Consider the following 20,981-nt stretch of genomic DNA (forward strand, 5'->3'; position numbering starts at 1 on the left):
GCAGCACTCGACCTCATATCGCTTCATTCTCAGCAATGGAAAACAAATTATCAAATACTTCCTTTTCAGTGGGTCCGACTTTAGGGGGGAGAAACTCCAAACAATAATAGTGAGTTTTGTGTTGAAATATTGAATGTAATCAAAGTAAAGAGAAAGTAAAGTGAAGTTTATCAGTTACACAGGCGGGGTGGGGGGCTTGGGATGTGCGGGGGAGTGTGATTCTTGGTGGTGGAAAATGTGCACTGGTGAAGGGATGGGTGTTCAAGCATTGTATAACTGAGACTTAAACTTGAAACCTTTGTAACTTTCCACACGGTGATTCAATAAAAGAAAAAAAAGAGAAAAAATTAAAAAAAAGAAAGAATGACACGTCGAGTAGCAATCAAGTGAAAAACTCCAGTAGTAATATCAAGAGAAGAAATTTTTTTAATTATCACACTTGGTCATATATTGATATGTTTCAAGGACCCTCAAATATTAGTGAACTGTTTGCTAAGTTCAAATCATTTTTATCAACCCTTGTATTTATTATTTTAATGGTATAATAAAATAAAAATTGTGAAGGTAACCATGTATAAAACTATTATTCCCAGACTATAGCCAATAGTCATACACTCCTCATTGTTTATCAAGAGCTTTTCCTTGAGAGTGGCTTTTTTAAAAAATCATTTGTGATCAAATGAAGATCAGAATGTCTATGTGCAAACTAGAATATACAAGTAAGATAGATTGCTAATTGTGCTAAAGTCTCCATACTTCTTTTTTACCATGACTTTCTTAAAATTTTATGCTCATCAAACTTGGAAGATGGAATGTTAGAGTTGACAATAAGAAGAAAGTAATATATATCTGTCGTCAAGTTATTCACTCGAGTCATCCTGAATAGGATTGGCAGAACACTAGATGAAGGACAACCATGCGAGCAAGCCAGGTTCCAAACAGGAGTCAACATGATCGGCCATATTCACATGGTGACCAAGCTCATTAAGGTTTCGAGAGAGTTCAAGATGCTGTTCTGTCTAACAGTCATTGATTCAAAGAAGCCTTTGGATTTTGTTGAGACTGAAGCAGTCATCAAAGCCCTAGCCAAACAAGGTGTTCAAATTCAGTACATCAGGATCCTCCGTGAGCTCTATTATGGATTCACCACCAAGATCTAACCCTTCTACAAAGAAGTGATCATCAACGTAAGAGAAGGGTTCAGCAGGGTGACACTATTTCACCAAAACTCTTCAGTGCCACCCTAGAGAACATCATGCAATGATTGCAATGGGAAGAAATGGGAATGAAGATAGACAGATGGCAACTACATCACCTCCACTTTGCTGGTGACATCATTCTCATAACACCAAATATCAGCCACATGGCATGAATACTGGCCGACTTCGACCATGAGTGTAGAAAGGTCGCACTGCAACTGAACTCACGAAGACAATGTTCATGAGAAACAGACTAGTTCCTGATGTTCCATTTGCCCTCAATGGAACAAACATCTCCAAATGCAGCAGTTATGTGTACCTAGGTCAAGAACTTAACATGACTTAACATGACAAATGACCTGGCACCTGAACTGTGCAGGATGAAGAAAGTGGTGTGGAACACCTTTAAGAGTGTTGAAGAAGTGGTTAAGAGTACAAAGAACCGTGCTGCAATGAATATATAGGTACAGATGTCATTTCTACTGTGCTCTTTTGAATCCTTGGGATATATTCCCAGAAATGGTATTCCCAGAAGTGGAATCTGAATTTCTAGTTTTTGAAGGACTGTCCATATTGTTTTCCAGAAAGGCTGGACCAGACGGCATTCCCACCAACAGTGAAGGAGTGTTCCTTTTTCCCCACACCCATGCCAGCATTGGTTGCTTTTGCTCTTTTGAATGTGTGCCAGTCTCTGTGGTGTGAGATGATATCTCATTGTTGTTTTGATTTGTATCTCGAAATTTGCTTATAAATGGATAAACATGGAGAGTATCATGCTAAGTGAAACGAGTCAGAAAGAGAGGGACAGACATAGAGGGACTGCACTCATTTGTGGAGTGCGGGGTAGCATCACATGAGGCTGACACCCAAGGATGGTAGATACAAGGGCCAGGGAGATTGCCCCATAGCTGGAAGACTGCATCATAAGCGGAGGAGAAAAGGCAGATGGAATAGAGAAGGGATCACTAAGAAAATGATGGCTGGAGGAACCAGTTGGGATGAGAGATGCACGCCGAAAGTAGATAATGGACCAAACATGATGCCTTCTCAGTGTCTGTGTTGCAAGCTATAATGCCCCAAAGTAGAGAGAGAGTATGGGCAATATTGTCTGCCTTAGAGCCAGGGGGAGGGTGGGAAAGGGGGGGTATACCCAGGATATTGGTGGTGGGGAATGTGCACTGGTGAAGGGATGGGTGTTTTATCATTGTGAGATTGTAACCCAAACATGAAAGCTTGTAACTATCTTACGGTAATTCAATAAAATTTTAAAAACTTAAAAAAAAAGAGTACAAAAAACCTCCAGCTCTGGGCACATCTTTTAATTCCACCATTCTTCCTGCACTAACATATGCCTCAGAGACCTGGGCCCTATAAAAACAGGATGAGAATGCTATTCAGGTCTCCCAAAGAGGAATCAAAAGAGTTATGCTTGGAGTATTATTACATTTCACTCAAATGAGAGAAGGAATCCGGAGTTCTAACCTCCATCGATAATCAAGGATCAGGGACACTGTCTCATTTGCCAAGGCATCAAAAATCAGATGAGCCAGACACATAATGCGATTTAGAGAAGACCACTGGACTAGAGCTGTTACAGACTGGATTCCATGGGATGACAAAAGACCACATGGCTGCTCATCTATGAGATGGCCAGACTTCTTCGTCAAGAACTTGAAACAGTTCGAGGCTCTTCTTGTTCCTGGAGTGAGCAGACACCATTGGGCTACAGTAACACACCACAGGGATGGGTAGAGACATTACTGGTTTCCACTAGCGCAAATCAATGAACAAAGGGATGACAAGTGATACAAATGATACTCAAAAATTTACTTACTTAGACTTAAGTAGTACTACAGGTGAAATGATTATGTTAATATATGATATTAATGCAGATCCCCCCACTTTCTGAAAATTAAAATTTCCTATGAAATCTTTTATAAGCCAATATACCAGGTGAGAAATATTTATTTTTTTGCGCATTTATTCATTTACTTTTACATTTGGGACCACACCTGGTTGTGCTCAGGGTTTACTCCCAGCTTTGTACTCAGAGATCATGCCTGGTGCTACTCAAGGGACCATGTGCAGTGTCAGGAATTAAACCTGAGTCTGCTGCATGCAAAGCAAATACATTACCAGCTGTACAATCTTCCTGTCCTCCACATGGACTTCTTACCATTGTTTTGCCTCTCCAAGAACATTGATTTCTAATGGGAACATTCATTTCTATGTCTGTTTTTATGGCCACAATTTAATTCTGGCGCATAACTCATACAAAAATGTATATATACTCCGTCTGTTTAAAAGTAAAGCAATTCCTATAAAACCATTTGTAAGCAAAATAGCACAAAGCAAGAACTACCACTAATCTAATGCAAAAAAATTTTGTTTTCAGAGCCAAAATCTCCTGTATCTACATCTACCAAAGAACAAATAGAACCTAAAATTAGACTCTCATACAATATAATCAGGACTGATAGGATATATATACAGTCTGTATATACTTCCTGGGTAAGGAAATTGGTAGTGCTATGTTCACTGTCCAGGATGCATACAATCTTCATAAACGCTACAAAAACAGCTTTTAGGTTTTTTTTTATTTTATCATAAAACTAAAAGTTCTTTTTTTTTTAAACTGAGGCAATATTGGCTTAAAAACTGTGTGTGTTCTAGGAATATAGTTGCATACCTCTTCAAAATATATACTACTATACCACGCCGATTACCAAAGGATTAACATCCTTCTGCTGCAAGCTTGGTACTTCCCCCACCTGCAACCCTTCTCCCCTTTATCTCCCTGGTTACCTCGGTTCTGTGGTCGTATTCCAGAGTTTGCGTTCACTTGACTCTTTCCCCTTGCTTTATTTATTAATATGCCATACACATATGAGTGATACTACCCAGAATTGAGCTTTCTTTTTCTGATTACTTAGCATAACCTCCTCAAGTTCTACTTATAGAGTAATACAAGGCAAGATTTTTTTCATGTAGTACCTTAGTACTACTCCATTATGTGCGTGCACTACATCTGTTGTATTCACTTAACTTTCATTGAGCCCTCAGTTTCTTTGCATATTTTTGCATTATAAATAGAGCTGCAATGAACATATATGAATACATATATATGAATACATGCTTATATTCAAATTAGTGTTTTTGTGTTCTTCAGATATACATAGGAGTGGAATTGATGATTCACATGATAGATATATTTGTAATATTTTGAAATATGTCCATACTGTTTTCTGTAGAGGCTACCAAAGTTACATATTCATCAACAGTAAGGGTTCCTTTTCCTTCACACCATTGCCAGCATTTGTTTATGATTTTTTCTTTTAATGTATAGGCCATTCTCAGCTATTATCATTTTGATTTTTTCCTGACAATAAGTGATCATGAGCATTGTTTTTCAAGTCTCTGCATGCCCTCCTCAGTGAAGTATCTATTCACTTTCTCCATTTTTGACTAATTCTGTTTCCCAGTGGAGTTTTGTGAATTCCTCATATATCTTATTTATTAACTTTGTTGTGTGAATATTTCCATCCATTCTATAAGATTTTTTTGTTTTGATGATAGCCCCTTAAGAAGGGATTAGTTTTACATAATTCCATTTGTTTAAAATTTTGCTTGTTTTTTCTTGCCCTTGGAGTCTGTATGTCCAAAGAGAGCACTGAAGCCAACAGAGTAAAACATTTTGTCTATCTTTCTTCAACAATTTTTGCATATTAGAATTGCAATATACAAATTGCATATTAGATGGGTCTGATATGCAAGTCTATTTCATTTTGAGTTACCTTGTGTGCAAGACCTAAAAAAAGTGATCCAGTTTAATTTTTTTTTTTTTTTTTTTTTTTTTTTTTGCTTTTTGGGTCACACCTGGCGATGCACAGGGGTTACTCCTGGCTCTGCACTCAGGAATTACCCCTGGCCGTGCTCAGGGGACCATATGGGATGCTGGGATTTGAACCTGGGTCGGCCGCGTGCAAGGCAAACGCCCTACCCGCTGTGCTATCTCTCCAGCCCCAGTTTAATTTTTAAAGTGAAAACTTTGAACACTTAAGTTTTCTTTTCTTTTTTCTTTTAGTTTTTGGTTAGCAAATGTAATGTAGGTGCTGTGTAGATGCTATGTAGATACAGCTTTCACAAAGACAGAATGACTGCTCAAATGATGACAAAATATAGTCATATGCCCTTGGGCTGAGAAAAATATCTAATTTCTTTTTAGTTTAGTTCTGCCATTAACAACAGCAATAACAAAATAAAACTCAGAAGTATTTCCACTATAAAAGGTATACTTGGTAAAAGGTTAAATTTACGAGAAGTATAATGCATAGGAATTTACTGCCATCTTGTGGAATACTTGTTCTTAAATGTCTTTCCTCTTTATTTGCTGTAATGTCATTTTCTGTTACTTTTAGTTACATAGTGACTCAAAAATTTCCCAGAAACTAACCAGAACTTTATCCACCTACAAAACAAAGCATAAGGAAATTCATGCATTGTCTATCAAGGAGTTATTTCATTCATCTAAAAGAACATTTACTGTCTTATATACTGTATACTTGATTGTTTCGTTAAATTGTCTGTTAAGTTTTATGTTATATGTAATTCACATTTAATTTAGTATTCTTGGCAGAATTTCCTGACCCCATGCCAGACTGTCTTCACCGGAATACCTCAGAGGGGGGCAGGTTGGGGCTGGAGCCATAGCACAGCAGGTAGGGTGTTTGCCTTGCACGGGGCTGACCTGGGTTCGATTCCCAGCATCCCATATGGTCCCCTGAGCACCGCCAGGTGTGATTCCTGAGTGCATGAGCCAGGAGTAACCACTGTGCAATGCCGGGTGTGACCCAAAGGAAAAAGATAAAACAAAAGAGAGGAGGGTGGGTTGAGTTTCCCTCCGTGCCCCAGCCACAGCCATGCTCAAGGCAAATCTCCCACATGCTCAGACAAGCCTCACCCAAGTCGGGATGAATCTCACTAGAGAGCGGACCAGCAGGAAAACCCAGGTACTCGGGACCCCGTAACTGAGATCTCCAAGACTGCTCAAATAGGGACTGGGCCTTCTATACCCTGCTCCCCAGTTTTCCAGTAGTTTGTCAGTCACACCCACAAACTGCCCCCAGCGCCATAAAATATCATCAATGGTCAAGATCCAGAGACTATAAACCAAAGCTCCCGGAAGAGGAGTGCCGAAGAATTTCCTGGAGCACAACCTCTTTTTTTTTTTTTTAATTTATTTATTTTTAATTAGAGAATCACCGTGAGGGTACAGTTACAGATTTATACACTTTTGTGCTTATACTTCCCTCATACAAAGTTTGGAACCCATCCCTTCACCAGTGCCCATTCTCCACCACCCGTAAACCCAGTGTCCCTCCCACCCTCCCCAATCCCATCTCCCCCCCACCCCACCCTGCCACTGTGGCAAGGCATTCCCTTCTGTTTTCTCTCTCTAATTAGCTGTTGTGGTTTGCAATAAAGGTGTTGAGTGGCCGCTGTGCTCAGTCTCTAGCCCTCATTCAGCCCGCAACTCCCTTCCCCCACATGGCCTTCGACTACAATGTAGTTGGTGATCGCTTCTCTGAGTTGACCTTTCCCCGGAACGTGAGGCCAGCCTCGAAGCCATGGAGTCAACCTCCTGGTACTTATTTCTACAGTTCTTGAGTGTTAGTCTCCCACTCTGTTATTCTATATACCATAGATGAGTGCAATCTTTCTATGTCTGTCTCTCTCTTTCTGACTCATTTCACTCAGCATGAAACTTTTCATGCCCATCCACTTGACTACAAAATTCTTGACCTCCTTTTTTCTAACAGCTGCATAGTATTCCATTGTAAAGATGTACCAAAGTTTCCTCAACCAGTCATCCGTTCTGGGGCATTCGGGTTTTTTCCAGATTCTGGCTATTGTAAACAGTGCTGCGATGAACATGCATGTGCAGATGTTGTTTCGATTGTACTTTTTTGCCTCTCTGGGATATATTCCCAGCAGTGGTATTGCTGGGTCAAATGGGAATTCAATATCTAATTTTTTGAGAGTCGTCCAAATTGTTTTCCAGAAGGGCTGAACCAGTCGGCATTCCCACCAGCAGTGAAGAAGGGTCCCTTTCTCCCCACATCCTCTCCAACAGCGGTTGCTTTTGTTCTTTTGGATGTGTGCTAGTCTCTGTGGTGTGAGGTGGTATCTCAAAGTTGTTTTGATCTGCATCTCTCTGATGATTAGTGATGCAGAGCACTTTTTCATGTGCCTTTTGGCCATTCGTATTTCTTCCTTGGTAAAGTTTCTGTTCATTTCTTCGCCCCATTTTTTGATGGGGTTGGATGTTTTCTTCTTGTAGAGTTCAACCAGTGCTTTATATACCCTTGATATCAACCCCTTATCTGATGGGTATTGTGTAAATATCCTTTCCCATTCTGTGGATAGTCTTTGGATTCTGGTCACTGTATCTCTTGCGGTGCAGAAGCTTTTTAGTTTAATGTAGTCCCATTTGTTGATCTCTGTTTTTACTAGATTGCTTAGTTCCGTGTCACCTTTGAAGATACCTTTATCTTCAATATCATGGAGGGTTTCGCCGACCTTGTCTTCAATGTACCTTATGGTTTGTGGAGCACAACCTCTTATACTCTACCTCACTTACTTATCAAAAGTATCACTCATTTGTTCGGTTTCTAACATACTTGCTTGTATTCTCTTATATTCAAGATGAAATGGCTCCAGGATAAAATACAACAACCTTCACACACTTTTTGTGGTGAGAAGGTGCTCAGTGGTGTGATTGGTGTTTGAATATTATCTGTAATGAACTATTGTGAACTACTTTTATGAAAATAAAGTATAAATGATTTAGTATTTTTTTACTTCTCAACAATTTAGAATGGAATAGATAAAATGTTGGCTGAGTATTAACTGGAAAAAAAACTGGAAATGAACACATTTTGTTCTGAAAAGCTTAGGGCAATTTGGAAATTGAGAACACTAAGTGGTCTACAGATCCTTACTACCTGATTTAGCCCTAGGATGCATATCACTTAGAAGCATTTTGTAATGCATAAACATGGACTTTCACAATAAGGAGACTATTTCCTAATTCACTTATCTCAGTCAACTTCCATACGTATCAAACCTGCGAATTCAATTACCTTCATATTATAAACTAACCACAAAGCACATGTAAACAATTTGAAGCTTCATCATTGCCTTTTCTAAAGAAAAAAATAAAAAGGAATCTCTATTTATAGGCCAGAGTTTTTCATGTAACAATTTTTTATAGACCCTTGTCTTGAGTGATAGTACAAATTTGAACGTGACAAAACTATCCCTTTCATGATCAAACTTAATAGCCTTACAACTGAGACATACAACTGAATTGGTAATTTTCATTACAGGATAGTTTTCTGAGTGCCCCTTGGCTCACAATAGAGGATGTGAGTTGATCTAGGGTTTAAAATGTATGCAGGGGAGGGTAATTGACATTAAACTGAGACCTAAAGCACAACAGCATCTCCCCAGTGAATGAAGTTCCATGAAAGAATGAGAGGGGGAATGACAGGACTAGACAGAGAGACAAAAGAGAGAGAGAGAGACAGAGACAGAGACAGAGACAGAGAGACAGAGACAGAGAAATAATAAAAATAAAATATATGGCTAGATGAGTCTGTCCCTTGACATGTTATGAACCCAAAGAGCAAGAGTTTAACACTGAATATTGGAGGATGACCTTGAGGAGGTTGGAAAAGTCATCAATGAGCTTAAATGAATGGTTCATCTATAGAGTCATTCAAAGTATCATTTTTCTGGAGCCAGAAAGATCATAGAGGGATTAAGGTGCTTGCCTTGCACACAATGGACTGTAGTTCAATCCCCAGTATCACCTGAACACAGCCAGGTGTGTTGCAAAGACTCAAACAAAACTGAGTATCTTTGTCTTAAAGTATACATCTAAGAGTATGTATATTTACAGAAATTTTAAGCATGAGGTTAATAAATGCACCAAAATCATATTCACAATGCATTCTGCCAAACTGGTTAAAATACACATTACACGTGAGGGTGTAATGTGTGTGTTGTGTTGTTCTGTTGTTGTTCATGGGCTCTGGGGGAGGTACTCTCTCTTTCTCTCTCTCTCTCTCTCTCTCTCTCTCTCTCTCTCTCTCTCTCTCTCTCACTGCTCAAGTTCAATGCTCTCAAGCCACTATGTATGGACCAGATGGGGATGACTTCTCCTTGTGTTCTGCTTCTCTTTGTGCTGCTGTGCTCTCTTCTGTCTGTCTCTCTATCTCTGGCTCTGTCTCTGTAGTCTCTCCTCTGGTCTCTCCCGACCTCTCTCTATCTCTGCTTCTGTGGTGTCTTCTCTCTTGCTTCTGTATCTTCTCTCTCTGCTTCTGTCTCTTCTCCTTGCTTCTGTCTTACATCTGCCCTTCTGTCTTGCCTCTGCCTTTCTGTGTCTCCCCTCCTGACAGTCCTACTTTATATAGCAATTACATAGGGTGGTGACACAAAGGTGCGTTGAACATTAACAAATCAACAAAGAAGGGTAAAACCATTTCTCCAAGAGATTAACAAAATCTCACCTAAGTAGATTACTCCAGATTACTAGGAGATCCGTTCAAGGGTGGGATCCCATCCAGGGTGTGTCAGTTTCTTCGTTACTCAGCTAGTAATCCACTTAAATAGTTATAGTAAATTTACTTCTAATATTTCTAGCAATGTCATTCTGTATGAGCACAGTAAGAGATATATCAGACTTAAAGTTTGGTTCTTCCTGAGGACATTCACTATATATTCCAGACCACAGTCCTCAGGCCAGGTTAGTCTTCCTAACCCCAACAGGGTCCTACTCTCATCGTTACTTCTTTTGGATCATGACAGCATTTGTCTATGATCATGTTCTCAACTTATAGTTGAGTATTGTGGTGCTTTGACCTGGATCATTTCTATGCCAAGGTAGCTCACAGCTTGTCCTGGGTCCGTTCTGTCCCTCGTCGGGACTCTGCTTTTGGGGTGCTAGGAACTAAGGGCCACTGAGTCGAGAGAGCAGATGCCCAGGAGTAAATATTATGTGAGTCAATCAGCTCCCAAGTTACAAAGCATAATATTAACTGTCTTCCTGTGTCCATACAGAAAGGCCATTGCTCTAATGTAAACTAAGTTCCCTGTGGCAAGGCTGAAAGGACAAACCCAATGTTATCCTACACTTAAGCACTAACTACACAGATGAGCAGAAGTCCCCTCACTTCCAGCTGACCAACCAGAGGACAGAAAAGCCAGCTCATGGGGCCCCTCTTGTTATATATCTTTAAAAATGGGAACTGAGGGTCTGGAACAATAGGACAGCAGGGAGGGCATTTGCCTTGTATGCAGTTTACTCAGGTTCGATTCCCAGCACCCTATAGTGTCCCCCAAGCACCTCCAGAAGTAGTAATTCCTGAGTGCAAACCAGGGGTAACTTCTGTGCATCACCAGATGTGACCCAAAAAGCAAAAATTAAAAATTTTTCAAAATGGTTACTGAGGGAAGTGATAGCATGGCGGATAGGGCGCTTGCCTTGCACAAGGCCGACCCAGGATCAATTCCTCCATCCCTCTCGGAGAGCCCAGGAAGCTACCGAGAATATCCCGCCCACACGGCAGAGCCTGGCAAGCTACCCCTGGTGTATTCAATATGCCAAAAACAGTAACAACAACTCTCACAATGGAGACGTTTACTGGTGCCCGCTCGAGCAAATCGATGAACAACAGGATGACAGTGCTACAATGCTAGAAGCACTGTGGTATGATAATGAAACATTGTGCTTCATATTTTAAAACATAATTTTTGCAATCCTATCTCAAATATATGAAATGGTAGTTTATTAACTTGAGCCCTTGTTGGCAGTGAAGCAGGAGTGAAGTGGCTTTGTAGCCCAGGAAGACTGACTCTGATGATGTGAATGAGCCAGGGTTATAGCCAGTGACGTTTATTCCTGGTCGCATATTATCCCTTGACCTGTGGGCTGGAAGCCAGTTTTGTCTGGCTCATTCTGTGTTTCTAACAGCCCACAGCTGGATGACTCATTTACAATGGCACTTCAGAATTTTTAAAGCATTCCTTCTGTTCAACCTACTTATCTTTTCCCACTTAATGTAACATCCACACACGACTTGAGCATCCTGCTGTTGGGTATCCACTGTGCATTCTGGTCTAAACTGAGTTAGATTGTAATTAGAAATAACTTAGAAAACAGGAAATTTCCAAAATTAATTTAGCTTACTCATTTTTGAAATCTTTACAAATTTTCTACCAACATCTGCTACCCTCCAAATTGTCCTTCTTTGTCTGGTTTTACAGATACCTTAAAGGGTAGAGGCTGCTTTCAGCTTCTCATGCCATTAACACCATGTACCAGCATTTCCCCCCCACTTACCTGTCATAAAGAGGTCATCGAGAGGTCTACTCTAGTTAAATTTGTGAAAAGGCTGTTTTTTATTATTTCTCTGTTTTAGCCCTACACATCTGAGATAGAAAAAAATCACTTTAAGTGATGAAAAACATGATGTGCAAATCGACTCTCTTGGTGCCTGTGGAGAGATTCACATCCCAGGTAAATAACTCTTCAGGCCCCCTGGCCAGGACTTATCAGCCAGAGTCCCTTTCAGGCAGGTAGGAGTTGAGATGCGGGCTCAGGCAGCTGTGCACACTGCAGCTTCAAAAGACAGGCAGATAACTAGACAGATCCGCCTCCAGGCAGGTCCTCACAGGAGACAGCCTACAAGACAGGTAGCGGTTCTCATCTTCCTAGAAAATAAGTCGGGAGCTGAGGGAACTAGAGCCTAAGAGTAGGGAAAAGCCCTCCCTGGAAGGCTGGTCAGTGAGGCAGACAAGGCCAAGGGGGCATGGAACTAAGAAACCCATCTTAAGGCACCTTTGAACGGTCTTTCAATATAAGGATGTTTCTGGAAGAAAAGCAATTCATTTTAATGAAATCTTCAGATTCTGTGGTGAAGGAGAGCTGCCTGGCTCGGAAAAGATAAAAGGCAGAAAAGAATTAGAAGTATTGTTATGTAGGGTACAAATGTAGCTGATATATCTGAGCATGTATTTATAAGTGCTCTATTTACATACACTGTTGTGGCATCAATATGCACCCCAGTTAATGACTGTGTTATCACCTTGCCCTTGCATTCTCAGACTACCATTTCATAAGAATGTATAAGGAGAATACATAAAATCAAGATTGAGAAAAGAAAGTACAAAGCTAGCAGATTGTTTAGAACTATCACAACAACAACTTACACATTCCTTCCTCTACATAACTGTAATTGTAAAAGATCCTAAGCCTGTTTTAGAAACTCCATTTGGGACTTCCCATTGCTTACCTTTTTTTGTAAAGTCAATTAGAAATTTGTAAGTCAATGGGCGGGAGAGATAGTACAGTGGGTAAAGTGCTTGCCTTGCACTTAGGTTCAATCCCCAGCCTCCCACATGGTGTCCTAATCACTGCTAGGAGTGATTCCTGAGCACTGCCAGATGTGGCCCAACTACCCTCTCCCCACCAAAACAAAAAAAAGAAATTTTTAAGTCAGAAAAAGAGACAATGCAAGTACTGATCAGATAATGTGTCTCACTTAATGCCCAAAGAAACGGACATTGATGACTAAATGCCATAGTGCCATGTTACTATAAATCTCAAGTCTTTCAAACAAATTAAGAAGGTCAGTTTGGATGCATTACTCTGTGGTTTTTATTTTTTTGGTTTTTAGTTACCCAGATTTTTTGTGAGACTACAATAATCCTTTTCTCTAATAGTAACACCGTCCCAATTCTGGATCTACCACTCCCTCCTGTTGCAGGAGCAGTTATTTCTATGCATCTATGACTATAAGTGTAGTAGATGGCTGCATAAAATATAGAAAGGATAGGAGAAGGTTTAAAGACACTAATAACTGCTTTCCCCAAATGAGGGGTTCCTTTTCCATTCTCTTCTACTTTCCAGTAAACATTTTGACTTCCCAAAGGAAAAAGAAAGAAACCACAATCACTTGATCTGAGATGAACTCCAAAAATAGAGGTTGGAAAGGATTTTATCAATAGACATTCATAGAATGCTTCAATACTAGGATAAAAAAGCATGAGAAAAGACAAATATAAAGATATCAACAAAACTTGTAGCACTATAAGCACTGTCATAGCACTGTTTCAAGACTATTTGGACATGTTTGCTTAGGAAATCATTTTTCTCTTTGCATGCTTCTGTGCCTAGTTTGCTACTTAATAATAAATATGAGACATTTAGGGAAAAAGTAAAGATCAATACAGATGGGAAATTTCGTTTGTTTTTAAAAAATTTTCTCTCCAATATATAATATATTATATATAATAATTTTACATGACTAAGGGAGACTATTATACAAGGAAATCAGATTATTTAAGTGTGTTTGTCTAAAAATTTAATAAAAATTTATCACTATAACTGTATCACTGTTGTCCCGTTGCTCATCCATTTGCTCTAGTGGGTGCCAGTAACATCTCCATTCATCCCTGTCACATTCAGTGTCAGGGGAATGAGGCCCATTATTGTTACTGTTTTTGGCATATCGAATATGCTACTGGTAGCTTTCCAGGCTCTGCCATGTGAGATTCTGCATTGCTCTCTTTTGGGAGCTTTGTTTTATAGTCTCTGGATATTGGCCGTTGAGATTACCTGCCGTTGGGGGAAGTTTGTGGGTGTGACTGCCAAGCTACTGAAAAATGGGGGATCTGGGTGGAGGAGGCCAGTCCCAATCCTAGCAGGCTTGGAGATCTCAGCCTCCGGTCCCACACACCTGGGTTCCTTCAAGTGTGAGGCCCATCTGAGCATGTGGAGAGTGGTCTTGAGCATGGCTGTGGCTGGGTTCTGGAGATTTTCAGCTGCAAGGGCTCTGTTTGGAGCAGGGAGGGAGACCCAACCCACCACCCTTCAAGGGGTCCTGGTGAATATAACTTGGCACAGGGACAGGAGGTTCTACAAAATTTAATACAACAAATTTAATTTTAAAAATTTAAATAAATAAAATAAAAAATAAAAAAATTAATACAAAAGGTATATGGCCAATATAAATAATGATTTGATCAAAAAGACAATAACACAGAAAAGGACACTGATTCAAAAGGCATCATTCTTAACAACTCCTTATCACATCCAGCTATATCACTTATTTGGTCCTCTATCCAAAAGACACTTACTGAAATTCAAATCAAAGACCTTTCTTAACATTTAGAAATACAATGAATAAGATAGAATCTATCACCTTAAGACATACCCATTGAGAGAAAAATATGTGCAATACATAATGCAAAGCATATCATGTAAAATTTTGAGAACCAAGGTAAGAATTAAAGTATACACAGGTGATTATGGTAAGTAGTGGCTCTTCTGCATAGGGAATAGGAAAGGCCTTTTGAATAATACTGTCAAGTAGTTCAATGAATAATAGGAGAAAAATAGTCCCAGGGGAACAAACTTAGAATGGCAAACTGGGGGAAGGAATAAGCAGAAGGAGAAAAGGAAGAGTGGTAGAAGCTAAAATGGGATGGATGTGCAGGGACCAGCCCAGGTGGGGCTTTGGTTTTGACCAGAATTTGAGATCTTTTTAAAAACTCAGTAACTAGAAATTACTGTAGGCTGTGGAGCAGGTACTGGGAGGTATGTGTAGGCTGGGGAAGAGCTGACATGATCTGATATTTTGATATTTGTTTGTTTTTAATTTTTGTTTTGGTTTTTGGATAACACCAAGTGGTTCTCAGGAGGATTGCTCCTGGAGGTGCTTGGGAGACCATGTGGTTATGGTGGGGCAGATCAAATTCACACCTCTCACGCAGAACACGGCCTTAGCACATAGAGCTATATCACTCTCGGACTTAGATATTTGTGTTGTTGGCAGTAAAGGTAAGATCATAACAATGATGTTCAGGTTCTACTTCTCCCTGGCTCTATGATAAGGAATTTCTCCCATTGGTGCCCAAGATGCCATATGCAGTACTGAGGATCCGACTGGGTGAGGTATTTGCCTTAACCCCTGTTTCATTTCTCTGGTTCTGGACATTGTTTTATTTTATTCACTTTTTTTTTCTTTTTGTGTCACACCCAGTGATGCACAGGGGTTATTCCTGGATCTGCTCTCAGAAATCACTCCTCGTGGTGGTTAGAGGACCATATGGGATGGGAATCTACCTGGGAATTGAACCTGGGTCAGCCATGTACAAGGCAAACGCCCTACCAGCTGTGCTATTGCTCAAGTCCCTGGATATCTGTTTTAAAAAGATAATATCAACATCTTACAAACTCCCATCACCCGAATAAGACCATACCAGTTTATGTCAGAAAGAATTAAAGCAGAGTGACACAAACCATTTAAAATGGTACTATAGAAGGGGCTGGAGCGATAGCACAGCGGGTTGGGCGTTTGCCTTGCACGCAGCCGACCCGGGTTCGATTCCCAGCATCCCATATGGTCCCCCAGCACTGCCAGGAATAATTCCTGAGTGCAGAGCCAGGAGTAACCCCTGTGCACTGTTGGGTGTGACCCAAAAAGCAAAAAATAAATAAATAAATAAAAAATGGTACTATAGGAGCCCAGAAAGAGATGATGGTGTATTGGAATGAAGTGATAGTGGAATTTTGATTGAGAATTCAATTTCTGATTATCTAAGAGAACTGAGGAAACCATTTCATTTAAAAACTAGCTGGTGGTGGCAGGTGGGCACATCCAGGAGATATGGTTCAAGTATTAGAGCACATGCCTTGCATAAATAAGATCCCATTCCCAACCACCACCATTCAAAGCGACCTTCATCACCACTACCATGACAAACACTGTACCCTTTAGCATGTACCCTTCAGGTTCCTCAAACAGGCTTGATGATAAACATTTCAGTAACTTGCTATGTACTCTTGTTAGGGACTTTTCTTTTTTGATTCTGACACTCTAGTGTGCAGTTTTCCTATTTCCAGTTGTTACCCTATTGGTTCACATCCTTATTTTTCTACATATTTTCATTTTGTACAATTATATCATGAATTCTCTATCGGTTCAATTTTCATTGTACCCTATATTAAAGACACTCCTCTCCTGGGGACTGGAGCAATTATATAACAGGTAGGGATTTGCATACAGACTACCCAGATTTTATTGCTGGCAACCCTTAATTTCCCCCTCATGCCACAGCCATCCTCAAGGCCACTCTTCACACATTAGGACGAGCCTCATGCATGAAGGAAAAGGAATCCAGAGGAACCCAGGTATGTGGGACCCAGGGCTGAGATCTCTAAGCCTGCTCGAATTGAGACTAAGATTTCTCCATACAGAACCCCCATTTTCTAGTAGGTTGGCAGCCACACTCACAAACTGCCCATGGTGCCATGTAATCCCACCAATGGCTAACATCCAGAGACTATAAGACCAAGCTCCCGGAAGGGAGCGACACGGAGTCTCTTGCCCTCCGCACCTGGCTGTCCACCGGGACCCCTCGGAGGGAACAGGTTGCCTTTCCATCCCCACCCCAATAAGATCCTTGACAGTTGAAGACCCAGCCACAGTCATGCTCAAGGCCACTCTCCACACGTTCAGTAGAGCCTCAAGCATGAAGGGACCAGAGAGGAACCCAGGTATGCAGGACCCGGGGCTGAGATCTCTAAGCCTGCTGGAATTGGGACTGAGCCTTCTCCATCCAGAACCCCCATTTTCCAGTAGCTTGGCAGCCACACTCACAAACTGCCCATGGCGCTGTGTAATCCCACCAACAGCTAACATCCAGAGACTATAAGACCAAGTTCCTGGAAGCATGCACCTGCAAAGCTGCAAAGTCATCTAACAGCCTTGTTTTCCTTCTTGGAGAACCTGACAAGCTACCAAGAGTCCATTGCCCACACAGGAGAGCCTTGCAAGCTCCCCATGGTGTATTCATATCCCAAATACAGTAAAAGATATATACATAGCTCTTGGAGAGCCCAGCAAGCTACCGAGAGTATCCTGCCCACAGAGCAGAGCCTGGCAAGCTACCCCTGGCATATTCGATATGGCAAAAACAGTAATGATAGGTCTCATTCCCTTGACCCTGAAAAAAGCCTCCAATCATTGGGAAAGATGAGTAAGGAGAGGCTGCTAATATCTGAGGGCTAAGTGTAATAGAGACGTTACTGGTGCCTGTTTGAGTAAGTTGACGAAAAATAGGATGACAGTGATGCAGTGATACCCCAATTTTCCCCCTCATTCCTGCAATGTGTGATATTTAAGTATAGAGCCAGGAGCAAACCCTGAAGACTGCAAGATATAGTCCAAAAACAAACCCAAAAATGATGCCCTCCTACTTTCCCTGAGCTGTATCTTATATAAAGCCCTCAAACGTTGTTCTGACAGTCAACAAAAATTGTTTCGTATATATGGGCTCCATATGACTTTGCAGTCTTCCTTGTTCCTATTCCCATAAGAATCCCCCCTCTGACCCATTTTTGTGAAAAGGGTACAGTGTTTGTATAAATTTCACATTCTCTATTGCTTCCTCATGTTGCTCTTTCTGTCTGCTAGTGAAAATATCACCACTTCATTGTTGCCAAGATTGAGAAAATTATACTCCGTTAATCAGTTTTGAAGAGTCAAAATACTCACTTCTGCGGTTTATAAGATTTAGCATTTATTCTATCCAGTTAATTTACATCACCAAAAGATAATGGGTACTTTATAGGATAATCCCATACCTAATAGGTATAAATTCATATTGTCCAATTTTCTTTAGATAGATGAAACATTTGCTGAGTTCTCCAGGGTGCTGTCAGAAAGCAGAAATCTTTTCACATATCTAGAGTGAAAATGTACAGTCTTTCAGGAGCTGCTATCACATCTGTTTCACCTCCCTCACTTCAGGGTTCAGATACATCAGGACTTGAATCTTGCCCATCTCTTTAGCTGAATCTGTATTTACTAATTACACCTACTCAAAACTTTGGCAGATTCCAGCTCTTTTTATATCCCAACCACAAAAATGTGTCATTCTTCAGTTTTTAAGTCCTTTTTCATGATAGTCTTATAGAACTTATTTATTTCTCCTGCTTATTTTTATTCTATAATAAATAGTTGATTAGCTATGTATTTTATTCTCTAAGACATAGTTGAGCAACTATGTAGTTCCTTCCCCAAACTCTACTACCTGAACACAGACTTGGATCACCCCCTGCTCTCTTTTAAAATTTGAGGCCTACAATGAAAATGATCTCTTTATTAATTTTCCTTGTCAATAAACTTTAAATTTTTAATGTCAAGAAATCTTTCATTTTCTAATTTTCAGTTTCTGACAAAAATCTGGCAGTCTACCAATAAACATGTCACTGAATAAATATGCATCAGTGGAACAAATGAAATTGAAAGAATAGTTTTCTGAATTGTTTATATCATTCCTATTTCTGTAGATGAATCTGACATGCTGCCAGGATGGGCTACATGCCCATAATTGGTCTAAAGTGAAAACTATCTGCATTTCCTTTCCTGGACAATAATAGATAATGATTCTATTAAACAGAATAAAAATGCCTAAACCCTAAATCTTAGTCAACATTGAGTTTAAAGACTGAAACAACTTTGATAATAACCTAGAGGTGTGAAGCCTTCCAAAACAAAGCTGTCTGCCTTGAATTGTCCCTACCTTCTTGACAGATTGATCTAACTCACTGAAAAATTAATCTCATTTTCACTTCTCTCAGCCTCAATAGGACACAGCTGCACTGATGTTCATATCAATTGATGGAGTGAAGAAACCTCATCTTTATTCAGTGTGAAGCAGCTGCCAAGAGAAATGGCCTTTGAGAGAGGTAATAAGTTCATAAGTATCACCTGTGTCATGCAAAACAATGTTTGATTTTTTGAAAGTTGAAAAGATTGAAAAGAATATATGAATTAAGTGTGTTGCTTGTGGGTGAAAAGTTTTCCTGCAGAGTGATGGAGAATACCAGCCCAGTGATACATTTCAAACATTGCCTTCCCGTGACACTAGGGAATCACAAAGCAAATGGAAGAGAAGAAATTATGACCCACAGGCCAGAATGGATTTCTAACATAGGAATGTCCCAAGAACATCCTCTATTCTTATCTATCTTGAAGAATAAAACTTTGGACAAAGAAAATAAATGACAAAGTACAGTGTTTCTTTATATATAAGCATACTTTACAAAACAGACCATGCTGAAAATCAGTAATAGAGTTGGGAAACTATTCTCAGGAGCAAAACAGTGTGGTGCGGAGAATCCTAACCTAAGTGTGTGTCTGTGTGTCTGTATGTGTAAGTGGTCCTTTTCTTTATGCTCTACAAATGCTTCACTATTCAGCCTTATTTTCTCATTACATTACAAATTTCTCCCTTTCTTCTCTTTCTACTTCTTTTTCTACTTTGCTCCTTGTCTGACTGTGTAACAAAAACCTCATGCTGTGCTTCAAAAGAGGTTCTTTGTGATCTTGCCTGAAAAACACAGGACTCTTTTTTAAAAAAATTTATTGAATCACCGTGAGATAGTTACAAGCTTTCATGTTTGGGTTACAATGTCACAATGATCAAACACCCATCCCTCCACCAGTGCACATTCCCCACCACCGATATCTTGGTTATACCCCCCTTTCCCACCCTCCCCCTGCCTCCATGGTAGACAATATTCCCCATACTCTCTCTCTACTTTTGGGCATTATGGCTTGCAACACAGACACTGAGTGGTCATCATGTTTGGTTCATTATCTACTTTCGGCCTATATCTCTGATCCTGACTGATTCCTCCAGCCATCATTTTCTTAGTGACCCCTTCTCTATTCCATCTGCCTTCTGCCCTCCACTTATGAAGCAGTCTTCTAGCTATGAGGCAATCCTCCTGGCCCTTGTATCTACTGTCTTTGGGTGTCAGCCTCATGTGATGTTATCCTATACTCCACAAATGAGTGCAGTCCTTCTTTCTGGCTCATTTCACTTAGCATGTCTATCTCCATGTCTATCCATTTATAAGCAAATTTCAAAGCTTCATCTCTTCTAACAGCTGCATAGTAGTCCATTGTATAGATGTACCAAAGTTTCTTTAACCAGTGATCTGTTTTAGGGCACTCAGGTTGTTTCCAGATTTTAACTATTGTGAGCAGTGCTGCAATGAATATATAGGTACAGATGTCATTTCTACTGTGCTTTTTTTGCATCCTTGGGATATATTCCCAGAAGTGGTATTGCGGGGTCATATGGAAGCTCAATTTCTAGTTTTTGAAGGACTGACCATATAAAATACAGGGCCTATGCTCAGTTTAATAGAACTGTTACAGAGGGAGAAGCATAGTCTTTAAGAATCATGAAGCTATTCTCTAAGACTCATCAAGATCTGATCTTTAGCACTAGAGTGATAAAACAGGGACTAGAACTTGCCTTGCACATGGCCAACCCTATTTGATTCCTGGCATCCCAAATAGTTCCCTGAGCACCTGCAAGAGTTATTACTGAGCACAGAACTAGGAGTTTTTCCTGAGCACTGCTGGGTATGACCTACAAACAAGCAACAAGAGATTTGACCTATTATTTAAGTTTTCTTAGTGTTGGAAATTAACCATAAGTGCTTTAGGCTTCATCAGTGGATTACCACTCCCTAGAAAAGCTTGCAGTGCTAATACAAGCACCCTCAATCCCCTACATTTATCTTTAACCTTTCCTTTGTGCTTTACCTCTCATTTTTACATTCCCAAAAATCAGTCTTGGTAACTTAAAAGCTAAAATTTCTGGTGATTCTGGACTTTGTATTTGAAGTGAATT

This window comes from Sorex araneus, chromosome 1, assembly GCF_027595985.1.
Source record: "Sorex araneus isolate mSorAra2 chromosome 1, mSorAra2.pri, whole genome shotgun sequence".
In the NCBI taxonomy this organism is placed as follows: Eukaryota; Metazoa; Chordata; class Mammalia; order Eulipotyphla; family Soricidae; genus Sorex; species Sorex araneus.